This window comes from Rhamphochromis longiceps, linkage group LG23, assembly GCF_057381845.1.
Source record: "Rhamphochromis longiceps isolate RC_006_pf linkage group LG23, R_longiceps_female_GT1.1, whole genome shotgun sequence".
NCBI classification, from domain to species: domain Eukaryota; kingdom Metazoa; phylum Chordata; class Actinopteri; order Cichliformes; family Cichlidae; genus Rhamphochromis; species Rhamphochromis longiceps.
Genome location: NC_140578.1, coordinates 32,207,807 through 32,220,544, shown reverse-complemented (window position 1 = coordinate 32,220,544; position 12,738 = coordinate 32,207,807).

The window sequence follows — 12,738 nt, the reverse complement described above, 5'->3', positions numbered from 1 at the left end:
CAGCGGCTGAACAACAGCAGCACGTTTAAGCTTGATCAGCTGTTGTTAGAATGTATTTAATATTACTTTCTACTCGAGGATCTTTTTCTACTGTAGTTGACGGCTGGTAACTGTGCAGGGGCGGATCTAGCAAAGTTTAGCCAGGGGGGCCGATAGGACATTAACAGGGAAAAGGGGGCACAAAGACATACTTTTCTTTCTTATTCTCATTTAAAATGTCTAGCTTTTAATAAATAATTATCTGACACCCAAAGTTTTAATTTGATGTAAAATGAATAGAAGTCAATTACTGTATATAGTAACTATTAAGTCTAATATATATACCCTAGTAAGCTATAGTATTTTTTCCTTTGGGAAGGTACCATCTGTGCAGTCTGCAATTTTGTTGAAGAAAGATGTTGAATCTATTTAATATTTCTTGAAAAATAATTGATTTCTGTGCATTTTTTTTCACACTGCATCAAATTAAGGTTGATTACGTCGATTAAGCATCATGAGGTGGAGCGTGAAGGGTGGTTCCCTATTTTTTATTTATTTATTTTTGTTGTTGCTGGGAGTTGGAACCCTATTAGTTAGGTTGCTTAATATTTATGCTAAGTACTCTTTAAAATACCAGAATAGGGAGGATGGTGCAGGTTTAAGTTTATTAGATTGATCAGTATTGCTGAACTATGAAATTTTTTTTTTTTTTGCATACAGGTATAACAGAATAGCTTTAGTGTAGTTGTTGTTTTAAACTTGAGTATGAACTTATACAAAATGCAGCAAGATATTTAAAAAACAGTTTTGTTGATTAAAAAACACTATATCGGATTCATATCGGTATCGGCAGATATCCAAATTTATGATATCGGTATCGGTATCGGACATAAAAAAGTGGTATCGTGCCATCTCTAGTTTAAATGAGTGTGTATAGGAGTCAGTCACAGTGATCTACCCACAGGGTGTTCCCATCTATACATGGTGCACGTCTGTAATGTTTCATCCCTGGCAGAGCTTCCAAACAGTATTCCAGTGTTCCAAACAGCAGTGTTTCTGCTTCGTGCCCTACTCAACTGCTCTATGCACAGTAGGACTGATTAGTTTTTTTCCATCTCATAAATTTGCCTCTCCATCATGTTTGCAGATGTAGCTTGCATCTGTTTTCAGCAGTTTTTTCTGATGCCTCCACTGCACTCACCACCACACAGCATCAAGACCATTTATTAACTAGTTGAGAATTTAAGAGCTTAATAGACATGTTTGGAACAGGGCAGACTAATCTAGCTCCATTATAGATATGAATGTAACATATTAAAAGCCAATCTACAAATTTAATAGAAAATATTCTACAATAACATAAAACCTGCTACAGAGAATTTTTTTTACAGAAAAACCCGCAGGAACAGATTTGATCAATGCTTCCCAAAAAACAGCAGCAGGTCTATAACTTGATCGAGCATCACAGCCCTGACCCGAGATATTCAGCACAGATACTGTAAGACAACTACTCATGGATGCTGCAAATTCCAAGACATGAAATTTAAGGCCACTGTGTATATGAGTTAAACAAAGCAACAAGAGCAACTAGAAGTAACTGCAACACTACTGCTCAACAGAGACTCACAAAACTACTAACCACCAGGTGTCCTGATTTCACAGTAACAAAAGTGTGGCAACATATTAAAACTATGTGTTATTAAACTATGTTATGTGTAAAACAATAAAACAGTTTGATTAGACTAATATTGGACTGCGGTCAAGTAAGTCGTCATTTGTAAGTCACGGTCAAGCCAGCACCCTGTAATCTGCCACATCAATTTTCTTGCACTTAGCCTTATCAGCAATATCTCTGTGAAGGTTCTCAGTCATACAGGTCATCGTAGTCTAAGGAGCTTGGAAAGAAAAGCATCTGGACTTCTTTGAGTTGCAGTATGACAGTCGGTGTCGTAAACCACCACCTCTGTTCAAAGATGGTTGCTCACAGTGGACGTAAATGGACGTAAATTGCTACATATACACCAGTGTGTGAATGTGTGTGTGAATGGGTGGATGACTGGATATGTAAAGCGCTTTGGGGTCCTTAGGGACTAGTAAAGCGCTATATAAATACAGGCCATTTACCATATTTCAAATACGAGGGTTTCTACAGACAAAAACATGGCTGCACCATGGGCTCCCCCGTGTCACCTATTGTAGCCAACCTTTACATGGAAGAAGTGGAAAGAAAGGCTCTTGGCTCTTTTAAAGGGAGAGTACCCAGCCACTGGTAAAGATATGTAGACGACACCTGGGTCAAAATCAAAACACAAAAAGTGGAATCCTTCACTGCGCACATTAATGCCCTGGATAAAAACATCAAGTTCACCAGGGAAGACACAAAGGATAACTGTTTGCCTTCCCTGGACTGCGCGTGCACATTGAAGAGAAAGGCAAACTCAACATCGAAGTTTACCGGAAGCCCACACATACGGACCAGTACCTCCTCTTTGACTCCCATCACCCTCTGGAACACAAACTTGGGGTAATCAGGACCCTACACCACCAGGCAGAACATGTTCCCTCTAAGCCTGAAGGGAAAAAGGAGGAACACACACATGTAAAGGAAGCACTCAAAACGTGCGGCTATCCTAAATGGGCGTTTATAAAGTCAGCAAAGATACACAGGAAAGAAGATCAGACACCAGCGAGGGAGGATAAGAAAGACAGACGCAACAACATTGTCATCCCCTATGTAGCTAGTGTATCAGAGAAACTCAGGAGGGTTCTCTCCAAGCACGACATCCCAGTGCATTTCAGACCCAGCAACACACTCAGACAAAAACTGTTTCACCCGAAAGACAAAACTCCTAAACACAAACTTAGCAACGTGGTGTATGCTGTACAGTGCAGCGAGGAATGCCCGGACCTCTACATCAGAGAGACCAAACAGCCATGGCACAACATAGAAGAGCCACCACAGGACAAGACTCAGCTGTCCATCTGCATCTAAAGGACAAAGGTCACTCTTTCGAGGATGCCAATGTTCACATTTTGGACAGAGAGGACAGATGGTTTGAAAGAGGAGTGAAAGAAACCATTTACGTCTACTGTGAGCGACCATCTTTGAACAGAGGCGGTGGTTTACGACACCAACTGTCTGCCATCTATAATCCAGTTTTGAGATCACTCTCATCCTGGGCCATCTGACCTCAGGAAATCACATGATAGGGTGGGGCCAGGTTTCACAATGAGCTCACCTGAAACCCCAGCTGATTGTGACCCACACCCGCTTTCACACCTTGGCTCATGTGATTAGGTAGAGGATCATCAGGGGGTCCTTTGTCCCTCTTTGGGAGGAAATTCCCACTGGGTTTAAATCTGGGACTCTCCACCATTTGACCCTTAGAACTGAAGAAGCTTCTCGGATGAGAGGTGAAACGTCTTCATGCAACTCAAAGAAGTCCAGACGCTGTTCTTTCCAAGCTCCTTAGACTAGCCTTATCAGCAGCGCCATTCTATTTTTTCATTGCCACACAAATGTCTACATTTTCAGCTTAGACTGAACATGTGTATTTGTTATTCTATTCAAAATCAAACATTTTAGTAGCAACTATTATATTAAAATGTGGCAGATGATTACACAAACCTGTAAATGCTGTAGGAGTAGGTCACAGATAAAAGGTATTCATTTGTAAATTTGACTTTTGGCCTCACAGAGATAAAATGTGACAGGATATTTGTATGTAAACTATAATGTGATATTTAGAATCCACATATATTAGTATATAATCTCCTAAATCTTGCCAAGACAAACAATGGCAGTAAGGAACATAGCTCTAAATAACATTATGATCTTTTTGACCCTCACTATATGAGAAGTCAAATGGACAGGTCGGAGGTCAAATGTGGCATTAAATCTTTAAGTGGTACATTCTTATGGCGACTGTGGCTCAGGGGGTTGGGAAGTGTGTCTGTAACCGGAAGGTCGCCGGTTTGATCCCCGGGCTCTCTGTCCTGGTCGTTGTGTCCTTGGGCAAGACACTTTACCCTACTGGTGTTGGCCAGAGGGGCTGATGGTGCAATATGACAGCCTTGCTTCTGTCAGTCTGCCCCAGGGCAGCTGTGGCTACAACCTTAGCTTGCCTCCACCAGTGTGTGAATGCGAGAGTGAATGAATAGTGGCGTTGTAAAGCACTTTGGGTGCCTTGAAAAGCGCTATATAAATCCATTATTATTATGTTGACAATACACACCACACTTGTAAGAATCAAAGTTAAAATTATAAGACTTTTTATAAAGTGTTTCTCTCTGAGAGCAGTTAAGATTATAGAGAGGAAGCTAAAGACAGATATGTCTGTGAAGGTTCTCAGTCATCCAGGTCATCGTAGTCAAAGGAGCTTGCAAAGAAAAGCGTCTGGACTTCTTTAAGTTGCTTGAAGACGTTTCACCTCTCATCCGAGAAGCTTCTTCAGTTCTAAGGTCAAATGGTGGAGAGTCCCAGATATAAACCTAGTGGGAGTAACCCCCCACAGAGGGACAAAAGGACCCCCTGATGATCCTCTAATCGCCTGAGCCAAGGTGTGAAACTGGGTGTGGGTCCCAATCAGCCAGAGTTTCGGGTGTGTTCATTGTGAAACCGAGCCAAGGTGTTAAACTGGGTGTGGGTCCCAATCAGCCAGAGTTTCGGGTGTGTTCATTGTGAAACAATGGCTGTCCGAGTCTTCTATCAAAAGTTACAGCTATTTATATGAAGTTGTACAAAAACGCTTTCTTTCGCCAAGACAGTGCGTTTCTTACGATTACATACATTTGAATGGGGAACTCGTCCGAAACAAAGTATAGGTTTTCATTATGTGAATAACCTGAAAATCTTAGCTCAAACAGCTGCAAACCCTGTTTGCCCAGCACGGGGATATTGAAGTCTATAAGATAAAGCCATAAACATGTGTGTACGAGTCTTCTATCAAAAGTTATAGCTATTTATATGAAGTTGTACAAAAACGCTTTCTTTCGCCAAGACAGTGCGTTTCTCACTGTTACATGCATTTGAATGGGGAAGTCGCCCGAAACAAAGTATAGGTTTTCATTATGTAAATAACCTGAAAATCTTAGCTCACACAGCTTTAAAACCTGTTTGCCCAGAACGGGGATATTGAAGTCTATAAGATAAAGCCATGAACATGTGTCCCAGTCTTCTATCAAAAGTTACAGCTATTTATATGAAGTTGTACAAAAACGCTTTCTTTCGCCAAGACAGTGCGTTTCTCACTGTTACATGCATTTGAATGGGGAACTCGCCTGAAACAAAGTATACAAAGTATAGGTTTTCATTATGTGAATAACTTGAAAATCTTAGCTCACACAGCTTTAAAACCTGTTTGCTCAGAACGGGGATATTGAAGTCTATGAGATGAAGCCATGTGTGTCCGAGTCTTCTATCAAAAGTTACAGCTATTTATATGAAGTTGTACAAAAACGCTTTCTTTCGCCAAGACAGTGCGTTTCTCACTGTTACATGCATTTGAATGGGGAACTCGCCCGAAACAAAGTATAGGTTTTCATTATGTCTCTGGTGTAATGTGGATTGCCTGAGACAACAGCACAGGGCCTCGTGAAATGTGGATGGTATTGGCCAGCACCACTGGCCCTGGTGTAATGGGGATGGCATCAGCCAGTAGCACAGGCCCTGGTGCAATGTGAATGGCCTCATCCAACACCACTTGCCCTGGTGCAATGTGGATGGCATCAGCCAGCAACACACTCCCTTGTGTATTGTGGATGGTCTCAGACAGCACCAAAGGCCCTGGTGAAATGTAGATGGCCTCAGCCAGCAACATACGCCTTGGTTAAATGTAGCACAGGCCCTGTTGTAATGTGGATGGCCTCATCTAACAACACTGGCCCTGGTGAAATGTGGATGGTAATGGCCAGCACCACAGAGCCTGGTGTAATGTGGATGGCCTAAGCCAACAACACTGGCCCTGGTGAAATGTGGATGGTATTGGCAAGCACCAGAGGCCCTGGTGTAATGTAGATGGCATCTGCCAGTAGCACAGCCCCTTGAGTATTGTGAATGGCATCAGCATGCAACACCACAGGCCCTGGTGAAATGTAGGTGGCCTCAGCCAGTACCACAGGCCCTAGTATAATGTGGATGGCACCAGTCAGCAACGCAGGCTCTGGTGAAATATAGATGGCCTCAGAAAGCAGCACAGGCCCTGGTGTGGTGAAGATGGTCTCACAGGGAGCACAGGCCCTGGTGCAATGTGAATGGCCTCAGCCAGCAACACAGGCCCTGGTGTAATGTGAATGTCCTCATCCAACACCACTGGCCCCGGTGCAATGTGGATGGCATCAGCCAGTAGCAGAGGCCCTTGTGGATGGCAACAGCCAGCAACACACTCCCGTGTGTATTGTGGATGGCAACAGCCAGCAACACACTCCCTTGTGTATTGTGGATGGTATAGGCCAGCACCAAAGGCCCTGGTTAAATGTAGTTAGCCTCAGCCAGTAGCACAAGCCCTTTTGTAATGTGGATGGCCTCATCTAACAAGACTGGCCCTGGTGAAATATGGATGGTAATGGCCAGCACCACAGATCCTGGTGTAATGTGGATGGCCTCAGCCAACAGCAAAAGCCCTGGTGTAATGGGGATGATGGCCTCACAGGAAGCACTTTCCCTGGTGTAATGTGGATAGCCTCAGCCAACACCACTGGCCCTGGTGAAATGTGGATGATATCGGGAAGGACCAAAGGCCCTGCTGTAATGTGAATGGTTTCAGCCAACAGCACAGGCCCTGTTGTGGTGAAGATGGCCTCACAGGAAGCACTGTCCCTGGTGAAATGTGGATAGTATTGGCCAGCACCACAGGCCCTAGTGTAATGTAGATGGCATCAGCCAGTCGCACAGGCCCTTGAGTATTGTGAATGGCATCAGGCAGCAACACCACTGGCCCTTGTGAAATGTGGATGGTAATGGCCAGCATCACATTCCCTGGTGTAATGTGGATGGCCTTAGCCAACACCGCTGGCCCTCGTGAAATGTGGATGATATCTGCAAGGACCAAAGGCCCTGCTGTAATGTGGATGGTTTCAGCCAATAGCACAGGCCCTGTTGTGGTGAAGATGGCCTCACAGGAAGCACTGTCCCTGGTGAAATGTGGATAGTATTGGCCAGCACCACAGGCCCTAGTGTAATGTAGATGGCATCAGCCAGTCGCACAGGCCCTTGAGTATTGTGAATGGCATCAGGCAGCAACACCACAGGCCGTGGTGAAATGTGGATGGTTTCGGACAGCAACACAGGCCCTTGGGTAATGTGGATGGTATCAGCCAGCAGCACAGACCCTGGTCTGGTGAAGATGGCCTCAGCCAACAGCACAGGCCCTGGTGGGGTGAAGATAGCCTCACAGGGAACACTGGCCCTGGTGAAATGTAGATGGCCTCAGCCATGAACATATGCCTTGGTGAAATGTAGGTGGACTCAGCCAGTAGCAACACAGGCCCTGGTGAAATATGGACGGTATTGGTAATAACCACACACCCTGCAGAGTGCGACCAATTTGGTCGCAAATGCGACCAAATTTTTCAGTGGTGCGACTAAAAATAAATATTTGGTCGCACAGGTGCGACCAACTGTTCCGGTAACAAAAAAAAATCTCTGTAACTCTCCGTGTGGTCAACAACAGACACACATTATGCCCCTATCGTGGACTAAACCAATCAGAGATAGTCAGGGGCGGGACCTCTCTGATTGGCCGTGGTCCAGTTGAAAGTGCAGGTGGAAGAGAGAGGTGAGTAGCTTGAATAAAGCGATATCAATTCATTAACGGATTCCACACAAAGACCTAAACACGGAGCGGACCCAACACATCAGAATCAGCTTCGTCTTTCTCGGCTTTCTCACCCGACGGCCTGAACACGGACACGCTGTCGGAGCTTAGCGATTCTTCGGGTCCGCGCTGTGTTTACGTCTTTTTGCGCTGATTCTGAGCTGCAGGTTTTGCCTCTCTCCAACCAAAATTCACCGAGCCTGCAGCAAAAGAAGCAGCAAACTGCGCTTCACATTTGATCAATGTCGTCATGAATTCCCTCTGACTTTTGCTGTTTTGCTTCCACCACGATAAAAATCACACTTCCTGCACAGCTCTCTCTCTCTCTGTACTTCAGGAACAGTTTCCCGTCTCAAATCTGTTTTCTGCATTATTCATTCGCTTATTACCCACCAGTCTAGCGTTGTTTACAGCGCTTTTTCTTTTTTCACTTAAATGACCTCGGACAAGAAAGCCTAATTTCTGCTGTTCAATACTGAAGAAATTTAAATTTCTTAAAATTATGCAAAATTGCAGAATATTTTTAAGGTTATCTGCTATAAAAAGCCAGACCAGGAAAATCTCCTTCATGTTTTCCTGTGTTTTATTCTCAGTTACTTTCACACAAAGGCATCTGCTGTGATTTTCACAATTCTGATGAAGTCTCATGTGTATCAGTACTGATAAATGATCAGAATTATAATATTTCTGATCATTTATCAGTACTGATAAATGATCAGAATTATAATATTTCTGACTGTCTGAGGCTAAATTGAATCAAATCAGGACTTTGAGAACCGGAATTGAATGGATTATAGAAATCAGTGATGATACTCAGCCCTAGTGAGCAGCCTAGGCCTGAGAGAAGTGGATGTACTGTAGCTGTGGGTAATAAGAAAAGATGAAAAGAACTATTGATAACTTTTTTGTTAAGTTAAGGCCTGATCTGTCTGAAATTCATAGCCAGTGCTCTGACACGGTGCCATCAATATTTGAATGCTGAAAAAGCACAGTGTATCCAGAAAACACATTATATGCTGCAGTAAATGCACTGCCCAAGTGTCCCCTCTCCCCACGGCCTTTCAGCAGCAGACAGCAGCAAACAGGTCGTCAGAGGAGGCCAAGATGATGATTAAGTTTTTAACATTTTCTACAATATTGACAAAGCACTTTAAGCACAAGTTTGTTAGTTAATAATTTAGAAATTAATATTGTCTGTATGGACTTCCCCCCCCAAAGAAAGTGCATATGTAAAACTGCGGTGTTAAGCGATGCGGTTGAAAAATTTGAGTGCGCCTAACTTTTGTGCCGGTACGCCTAAATTTTTAAAGTTAGGCGTACCGGTGCGCCCATGTCAAAAAGTTAGTCTAGAGCCCTGCCCTGGTGTGGTGAAGATGGCCTCACAGGGTGCACTGGCCATGGTGAAATGGCCTAAGCCGGCAACATAGGCCCTGGTGAAATGTGGCTGGCCTAATCTAACAACACTGGCCGTGGTGAAATGTGGATGGTAATGGCCAGCACCAGAGACCCTGGTGTAATGTGGATGGCCTTAGCTAACAACACTGGCCCTGGTGAAATGTGGATGGCATCAGCCAGGAGCACAGACCCTTTTCTGGTGAAGATGGCATCAGCCAACAGCACAGGCCCTGGTGTGGTGAAGATGGCCTCACAGGGAGTACTGGCCGTGGTGAAATGTAGATGGCATCAGCAACTCTAAGAGGCACTGGTGTATTGTGGATGGCAACAGCCAGCAACACACTCCCTTGTGTATTGTGGATGGTATAGGCCAGCACCAAAGGCCCTGGTTAAATGTAGTTAGCCTCAGCCAGTAGCACAAGCCCTTTTGTAATGTGGATGGCCTCATCTAACAAGACTGGCCCTGGTGAAATATGGATGGTAATGGCCAGCACCACAGATCCTGGTGTAATGTGGATGGCCTCAGCCAACAGCAAAAGCCCTGGTGTAATGGGGATGATGGCCTCACAGGAAGCACTTTCCCTGGTGTAATGTGGATAGCCTCAGCCAACACCACTGGCCCTGGTGAAATGTGGATGATATCGGGAAGGACCAAAGGCCCTGCTGTAATGTGGATGGTTTCAGCCAACAGCACAGGCCCTGTTGTGGTGAAGATGGCCTCACAGGAAGCACTGTCCCTGGTGAAATGTGGATAGTATTGGCCAGCACCACAGGCCCTAGTGTAATGTAGATGGCATCAGCCAGTCGCACAGGCCCTTGAGTATTGTGAATGGCATCAGGCAGCAACACCACAGGCCGTGGTGAAATGTGGATGGTTTCGGACAGCAACACAGGCCCTTGGGTAATGTGGATGGTATCAGCCAGCAGCACAGACCCTGGTCTGGTGAAGATGGCCTCAGCCAACAGCACAGGCCCTGGTGGGGTGAAGATAGCCTCACAGGGAACACTGGCCCTGGTGAAATGTAGATGGCCTCAGCCATGAACATATGCCTTGGTGAAATGTAGGTGGACTCAGCCAGTAGCAACACAGGCCCTGGTGAAATATGGACAGTATTGGTAATAACCACACACCCTGGTGTGGTGAAGATGGCCTCACAGGGTGCACTGGCCATGGTGAAATGGCCTAAGCCGGCAACATAGGCCCTGGTGAAATGTGGTTGGCCTAATCTAACAACACTGGCCGTGGTGAAATGTGGATGGTAATGGCCAGCACCAGAGACCCTGGTGTAATGTGGATGGCCTTAGCTAACAACACTGGCCCTGGTGAAATGTGGATGGCATCAGCCAGGAGCACAGGCCCTGGTGTGGTGAAGATGGCCTCACAGGGAGTACTGGCCGTGGTGAAATGTAGATGGCATCAGCAACTCTAAGAGGCACTGGTGTATTGTGGATGGCAACAGCCAGCAACACACTCCCTTGTGTATTGTGGATGGTATAGGCCAGCACCAAAGGCCCTAGTTAAATGTAGTTAGCCTCAGCCAGTAGCACAAGCCCTTTTGTAATGTGGATGGCCTCATCTAACAAGACTGGCCCTGGTGAAATATGGATGGTAATGGCCAGCACCACAGATCCTGGTGTAATGTGGATGGCCTCAGCCAACAGCAAAAGCCCTGGTGTAATGGGGATGATGGCCTCACAGGAAGCACTTTCCCTGGTGTAATGTGGATAGCCTCAGCCAACACCACTGGCCCTGGTGAAATGTGGATGATATCGGGGAGGACCAAAGGCCCTGCTGTAATGTGGATGGTTTCAGCCAACAGCACAGGCCCTGTTGTGGTGAAGATGGCCTCACAGGAAGCACTGTCCCTGGTGAAATGTGGATAGTATTGGCCAGCACCACAGGCCCTAGTGTAATGTAGAGGGCATCAGCCAGTCGCACAGGCCCTTGAGTATTGTGAATGGCATCAGGCAGCAACACCACTGGCCCTTGTGAAATGTGGATGGTTTCGGACAGCAACACAGGCCCTTGGGTAATGTGGATGGTATCAGCCAGCAGCACAGACCCTGGTCTGGTGAAGATGTCCTCAGCCAACAGCACAGGCCCTGGTGGGGTGAAGATAGCCTCACAGGGAACACTGGCCTTGGTGAAATGTAGATGGCCTCAGCCATGAACATATGCCTTGGTGAAATGTAGGTGGACTCAGCCAGTAGCAACACAGGCCCTGGTGAAATATGGACGGTATTGGTAATAACCACACCCTGGTGTGGTGAAGATGGCCTCACAGGGTGCACTGGCCATGGTGAAATGGCCTAAGTCGGCAACATAGGCCCTGGTGAAATGTGGCTGGCCTAATCTAACAACACTGGCCGTGGTGAAATGTGGATGGTAATGGCCAGCACCAGAGACCCTGGTGTAATGTGGATGGCCTTAGCTAACAACACTGGCCCTGGTGAAATGTGGATGGCATCAGCCAGGAGCACAGACCCTTTTCTGGTGAAGATGGCATCAGCCAGGAGCACAGACCCTTTTCTGGTGAAGATGGCATCAGCCAACAGCACAGGCCCTGGTGTGGTGAAGATGGCCTCACAGGGAGTACTGGCCGTGGTGAAATGTAGATGGCATCAGCAACTCTAAGAGGCACTGGTGTATTGTGTGGCGCCAGTGTCCGGCAGCCTCGCCTCTGTCAGTGCGCCCCAGGGTGGCTGTGGCTACATTGTAGCTTACCATCACCAGTGTGTGAATGTGTGTGTGAATGGGTGGATGACAGGTTGTGTAAAGCGCTTTGGGGTCCTTAGGGACTAGAAAAGCGCTATACAAATACAGGCCATTTACCATTGTGGATGGCATCAGCCAGCAAGACAGGCCCTTGTGTATTGTTGATGCATCAGCCCGCAACAGAGGTCCTTTTTAAATGAAGTTGGCCGCATCTAGCAACACAGGCCCTGGTGAAATGTAGATGGCTTCAGTCAGTAGCACAGGCCCTAGTGTGGTGAAGATGGTCTCACAGGGAGCACTGGCCTTGGTGAAATGTGGATGGAATCAGCAACCAGCAGAGGCCCTTGTGTATTGTAGTTTGCCTCAGCCAGCATCACAGGCCCTGGTAAAATGTAGATGGCCTCACCCAGCAAAACACGCCCTGGTGAAATATAGCTGGCCTAAGCCAGTATCACAGGCCCTGGTGTAATGTGGATGGAATTGGCCAGTAGCAAAGGCCCTGGTGTAATTTTGATGGCATCAGCCAGCAACGCAGGCTCTAGTGAAATGTAGATGGTATCAGCAAGAAGCACAGGCCCTGGTGTGGTGAAGATGACCTCACAGGGAGCAGTGGCCCTTGTGTAATGTGGATGGCATCAGCCAGTGGCACAGGTCTTTGTGTATTGTGGATGGCATCAGCCACCAACACAGGACCTGGTGAAATGTAGTTGGCCTCAGCTAGTAGCACTGACCCTTGTGTATTGTGGATGGCCTCAGCCACCAACACAAAACCTGGTTGAAATGTGGATAGTTTCGGCCAGCACACAGGGCCCTGTTGTAATGTGGATGGCATTA